We start from the raw sequence: 7,149 nt of genomic DNA, 5'->3' as shown, positions 1-7,149 counted from the left end.
AATGAAAAAGGAGAAGTAACAACTGACACTGCAGAAATACAAAGGATCATGAGAGATTACTACAAGCAACTATATGCCAATAAAATGGACAACCTGGAAGAAATGGACAAATTCTTAGAAAAGCACAACCTTCTGAGACTGAACAGGAAGAAATGGAAGTTATAAACAGACCAATCACAAGCACTGAAACTGAGACTGTGATTAAAAATCTTCCAACAAAGACCAGGACCAGATGGCGTCACAGGTGAATTCTATCAAACATTTAGAGACGAGCTAACACCTAACCTTCTCAAACTCTTCCTAAATATAGCAGAGGGAGGAAATCTCCCAAACTCATTCTATGAGGCCAACATCACCCTGATCCCAAAACCAGAAAAAGATGTCACAGAGAAAGAAAACCACAGGCCAATATCACTGACGAACACAGATGCAAAAATCCTCAACAAAATACTAACAAAAAGGGCTTCCCTGGTTGGCGCAGTGGTTGAGAATCTGCCTGCCAATGCAGGGGATGCGGGTTCGAGCCCTGGTCTGGGAGGATCCCATATGCCGTGGAGCAACTGGGCCCATGAGCCACAATTACTGAGCCTGTGTGTCTGGAGCCTGTGCTCCGCAACAAGAGAGGCCGCAATAGTGAGAGGCCCATGCACCGCGATGAAGACTGGCCCCCGCTTGCCACAACTGGAGAAAGCCCTCACACAGAAACGAAGACTCAACACAGACATAAATAAATTAATTAATTAAAAAAAATACTAACAAACAGAATCCAACAGCACACTAAAAGGATCATACACCATGATCAAGTGGGGTTTATCCCAGGGAAGAAAGGATTCTTCAATATACGCAAATCAATCAATGTGATAAACCATATTAAGAAAATGAAGGAGAAAAACCATATGATCATCTCAATAGATGCAGAAAAAGCTTTCAACAATTTTCAACACCATTTATGATAAAAACCCTCCAGAAACTAGGCAGATTGGGAAATAACCTCAACATAATAAAGGTCATATATGACAAACCCACAGCCAACATCGCTCTCAATGGTGAAAAACTGAAACCATTTCTTCTAAGATCAGGAACAAGACAAGGTTGTCTACTTTCACCACTATTATTCAACATAGCTTTGGAAGTTCTAGCCACAGCAGTCAGAGAAGAAAAAGAAATAAAAGGAATTGAAATCGGAAAAGAAGAAGTACAGCTGTCACTGTTTGCAGATGACATGATACTATACACAGAGAATCCAAAATATGCTATCAGGAAACTACTGGAGCTAATCAATGAATTTGGCAGAGTAACAGGATACAAAATCAATGCACTGAAATCTCTTGAATTCCTATACACTAATGACGATAAATCTGAAAGAGAAATTAAGGAAACACTCCCATTTACCACTGCAACAAAAGAATAAAATACCTAGGAATAAACCTACCTAAGGAGACAAAAGATCTGTATGCAGTAAACTATAAGACACTGTTGAAAGAAATTAATGATACAAATAGGTGGAGAAATATACCATGTTCTTGGATTGGAAGAATCAACATTCTGAAAATGACTCTACTACCCAAAGCAATCTACAGATTCAATGCAATCCCTATCAAACTACCACTGGCATTTTTTACAGAACTAGAACAAAAAATTTCACAATTTGTATGGAAACACAAAAGACCCCGAATAGCCAAAGCAATCTTGAGAACGAAAAATGGAACTGGAGGAATCAGGCTCCCTGACTTCAGATTATACTACAAGGCTACAGTAATCAAGACAGTATGGTACTGGCACAAAAACAGAAATATAGATCAATGGAACAGGATAGAAAGCCCAGAGATAAACCCACACACATATGGTCACCTTATCTTTGATAAAGGAGGGAAGGATATACAGTGGAGAAAAGACAGCCTCTTCAATAAGTGGTGCTGGGAAAACTGGACAGCTACATGTAAAAGTATGAAATTAGAACAATCCCTAACACCACACACAAGAATAAACTCAAAATGGGTTAAAGACCTAAATGTAAGGCCAGACACTATCAAACTCTTAGAGGAAAACATAGGCAGAACACTCTATGGCATAAATCACAGCAGGATCCTTTTGGACCCATCTCCTAGAGAAATGCAAATAAAAACAAAAAAAAACAAATGGGACCTAATGAAACTTAAAAGCTTTTGCACAGCAAAGGATACCATAAACAAGACCAAAAGACAACCCTCAGAACGAGAGAAAATATTTGCAAATGAAGCAACTGACAAAGGATTCATATCCAAAATTTAGAAGCCACACATGCAGCTCAATACCAAAAAACAGACAACCCAATCCAAAAATGGCCAGCAGAACTAAATAGACATATCTCCAAAGAAGAGACACAGATTGCCAACAAACACATGAGAGAAATGCTCAACATCATTAATCATTAGAGAAATGCCAACCCAAACTACAATGAGGTATCATCTCACACCGGTCAGAATGGCCATCATCAAAAACTCTAGAAACAATAAATGCTGTAGAGGGTGTGCAGAAAAGGGAACACTCTTGCACTGCTGCTGGGAATGTCAATTGATACAGCCACAATGGAGAACACTATGGAGTTTCCCTAAAAAACTACAAATAGAACTACCATACGAACCCGCAATCCCACTACCTGGCATATACCCTGAGAAAACCATAATTCAAAAAGAGTCATGTACCAAAATGTTCATTGCAGCTCTATTTACGATAGCCAGGACATGGAAGCATGTTAAGTGTCCATCAACAGATGAATGGATAAAGAAGATGTGGCACATATATACGATGGAATATTACTCAGCCACAAAAAGAAATGAAACGGAGTTATTTGTAATGAGGTGGATAGAACTGGAGTCTGTCATACAGAGTGAAGTAAGTCAAGAGGACCAAAAAAATATCGTATGCTAACACATATATATGGAATCTAAGGAAAAAAAATGTCATGAAGACTTTACCGGTAGGACGGGAATAAAACACAGACCTATTAGAGCATGGACTTGAGCATACGGGGAGGGGGAAGGGTAAGCTGTGACGAAGTGAGAGAGTGGCAAGGACATATATACACTACCAAATGTAAATTAGATACCTAAAGGGAAGCTGCCGCATAGCACAGGGAGATCACCTCTGTGCTTTTTGACCACCTAGAGAGGTGGTATAGGGAGGGTGGGAGGGAGGGTGACGCAAGAGGGAAGAGATATGGGAACATATGTATATGTATAACTGATTCACTTTGTTGTAAAGGAGAAACTAACACACCATTGTAAAACAGTTATACTCCAATAAAGATGTTAAAAATAAATAAATAAATAAATAAAAAATAAAAATGATACAAACAGATGGAGAGATATACCATGTTCTTGGACTCTGAGAATCAACACTGTGAAAATGACTATAGTACCCAAAGCAATCTACAGATTCCATGCAATCTCTATCAAACTACCAATGGCATTTTTCACAGAAATAAAACAAAAAATTTCACAATCTGTATGGAAACACAAAAGACCCTGAATAGCCAAAGCAATCCTGAGAAAGAAAAATGGAGCTGGAGGAATCAGACTCCCTGACTTCAGACTATACTACAAAGCTACAGTAATCAAGACAATATAGTACTGGCACAAAAACAGAAATATAGATCAATGGAACAGGATAGAAAGCCCAGAGATAAACCCACGCACATGTGGTCACCTTATCTTTGATAAAGGAGGCAAGGATATACAGTGGAGAAAAGACAGCCTCTTCAATAAGTGGTGCTGGGAAAATTGGACAGCTACATGTAAAAGAATGAAATTAGAACACTCCCTAACACCATATGCAAAAATAAACTCAAAATGGATTAAAGACCTAAATGCAAGGCCAGATACCATCAAACTTTTAGAGGAAAACATAGGAAGAACACTCTATGACATCAATCGCAGCAAGATCCTTTTTTACCCACCTCCTAGAGAAATGGAAGTACAAGGAAAAATAAACAAATGGGTCCTAATGAAACTTAAATGCTTTTGCACAGCAGAGAAACCATAAACAAGACGAAAAGACAACCCTCAGAATGAGAAAATATTTGCAAATGAAGCAACTGACAAAGGATTAATCTCCAAAATTTACAAGCAACTCATGCAGCTCAATATCAAAAAAACAAATAACCCAATCCAAAAATGGGCAGAAGACCTAAACAGACATTTCTCCAAAGAAGATATACAGATTGCCAACAAATACATGAGAGGATGCTCAACATCACTAATCATTAGAGAAATGGAAATCAAAACTACAATGACGTATCACCTCACATCAGTCAGAATAGCCATCATCAAAAAATCTAGAAACAATAAATCCTGGGGAGGGTGTGAAGAAAAGAGAACCGCATTGCACTGTTGGTGGGAATGTAAATTGATACAGCCACTATGGAGAACAGTATGGAGGTTCCTTAAAAAACTAAAAATAGAACTACCATATGACCCAGCAATTCCACCACTGGGCATATACCCTGAGAAAACCATAATTCAAAGAGTCATGTACCACAATGTTCATTGCAGCTCTATTTACAGTAGCCAGGATATGGAAGCAACCTAAATGTCCATCGACAGATGAATGGATAAAGAAGATATGGCCCATATATACAAAGGAATATTACTCAGCCATAAAAAGAAATGAAATTGAGTTATGTGTAGTGAGCTGGATGGACCTAGAGACTGTCATACAGAATGAAGTAAGTCAGAAAGAGAAAAAAACAAATACCGTATGCTACCACATATATATGGAATCAAAAAAAAAAGGTTATAAAGAACCTAGGGGCAGGACAAGAATAAAGATGCAGATGTAGAGAATGGACTTGAGGACATGGGGATGGGGAAAGGTAAGCTGGGACAAAGTGAGAGAGTAGCACTGACTTGTATACACTACCAAACGTAGAATAGATAGCTAGTGGGAAGCAGCCGCATAGCACTGGGAGATCAGCTCGGTGCTTTGTGACCACCTAGAGGGGTGCGATAGGGAGGGTGGGAGGGAGGGAGGCGCAAGAGGGAAGAGATATGGGAACATATGTATATGTATAACTGATTCACTTTGTTGTTAAGCAGAAACTAACACACCATTGTAAAGCAATTATACTCCAATAAAAATGTTAAAAAAAATTAATTAATTAATTTAAAAAGGAAACAAAAAAACATAGCTGCCTGAGCACACTGTTTCAACACCTGTGATGCGTGATGACCCAGATACACTGAAATCGGCCTCAGGTGGTGGGACAAGTCTTTTTAATGTGGTAAAAGGCTTTTTGTTTTAGGGAATATAATATCCAAGCCCAGCATCCTCCATTTTAGTTTTTCATTCAATCAAGTCACTCAGTATTCTAAACAAAATCAGTGGTTCATGGTTTAAAGTGGTCTCTGATAGAAGACTCTAGTACACCCTCTATAAACTTATCATCAGGATATACATAAAGATAATTTTAAAAAAAGATTCGCAACTTGGAAACCAAGACTTTCAGGAAACATAAAAACAGAATGTGAGAGGAACTGACACTAATTATTAAGTAGATAGAACTAGAGCAGGAAAAACTCACCCAGCACAGCTAAACTTTGCTTCAGGAAAGAGAGAATTTGATAAAAGACACTTGTGACTTCTGGATTAAGAAGGCAGAGAGAAAACAGGCATTTACTCTTGCTCCTTTCTGAATTTTTACTGAGACTACAGGATGAGTTTTATTTCAGATGTAAGACCAAAAGTAAGAAAAGAACATAAAAGTATAAAACATCAGCACATTTTTTTAAACTGAAATGTAAATTAAAAAGAGCCAATTTACTCACCAGACCTTAGCGTGCTGGATCCCCAAGCAGCTGTGGGGAAAGCTCAGAAACAGCCCGATTTATATCGTAGTTGTTAACACCTGATAATCTCATTTAAGTATGGTGGCACCTGATGCTTCTGATGTAGTGGTGAAGGCGGGGCTACATAGAGGAGCATTCGTTAAAAGTTTGTTCCAGAAGCTGTTAGTGCCTCAATTCCATCCCCTAATCTAGCAGCTAGATGCCTTTCCCTCTCCTATGCTGGCAGAAGAGGGAAGATTTGTTCTCTAAAATTGTAAAACAGCCATTTTTCAGACCAGGGAGAGTCAGGCACAGTTAAGGGTAGGAGTACGCTAATGAGAACAGATGAATTCAGTGAATATTTACATCCAGAATGCTGAGTCCACCTCAAATGCATATGTTTCCCTGTCTAAATGTGATAACTAAAACTGTAAAACTCTTTTTCCAGCATGTTATTTTCTTATTTTTTGGCCACACCACTCGGCATGTGGCAACTTATTTCCCCAGCCAGGGATCGAACCCACGACGATGCTCAACATCACTAATCATTAGAGAAATGGAAATCAAAACTACAATGACGTATCACCTCACATCAGTCAGAATAGCCATCATCAAAAAATCTAGAAACAATAAATCCTGGGGAGGGTGTGAAGAAAAGAGAACCGCATTGCACTGTTGGTGGGAATGTAAATTGATACAGCCACTATGGAGAACAGTATGGAGGTTCCTTAAAAAACTAAAAATAGAACTACCATATGACCCAGCAATTCCACCACTGGGCATATACCCTGAGAAAACCATAATTCAAAGAGTCATGTACCACAATGTTCATTGCAGCTCTATTTACAGTAGCCAGGATATGGAAGCAACCTAAATGTCCATCGACAGATGAATGGATAAAGAAGATATGGCCCATATATACAAAGGAATATTACTCAGCCATAAAAAGAAATGAAATTGAGTTATGTGTAGTGAGCTGGATGGACCTAGAGACTGTCATACAGAATGAAGTAAGTCAGAAAGAGAAAAAAACAAATACCGTATGCTACCACATATATATGGAATCAAAAAAAAAAGGTTATAAAGAACCTAGGGGCAGGACAAGAATAAAGATGCAGATGTAGAGAATGGACTTGAGGACATGGGGATGGGGAAAGGTAAGCTGGGACAAAGTGAGAGAGTAGCACTGACTTGTATACACTACCAAACGTAGAATAGATAGCTAGTGGGAAGCAGCCGCATAGCACTGGGAGATCAGCTCGGTGCTTTGTGACCACCTAGAGGGGTGCGATAGGGAGGGTGGGAGGGAGGGAGGCGCAAGAGGGAAGAGATATGGGAACATATG

This window comes from Physeter macrocephalus, chromosome 19, assembly GCF_002837175.3.
Source record: "Physeter macrocephalus isolate SW-GA chromosome 19, ASM283717v5, whole genome shotgun sequence".
In the NCBI taxonomy this organism is placed as follows: Eukaryota; Metazoa; Chordata; class Mammalia; order Artiodactyla; family Physeteridae; genus Physeter; species Physeter macrocephalus.
The sequence above is the reverse complement of the archived record's forward strand: the minus strand, read 5'-3'. Positions refer to the sequence as shown.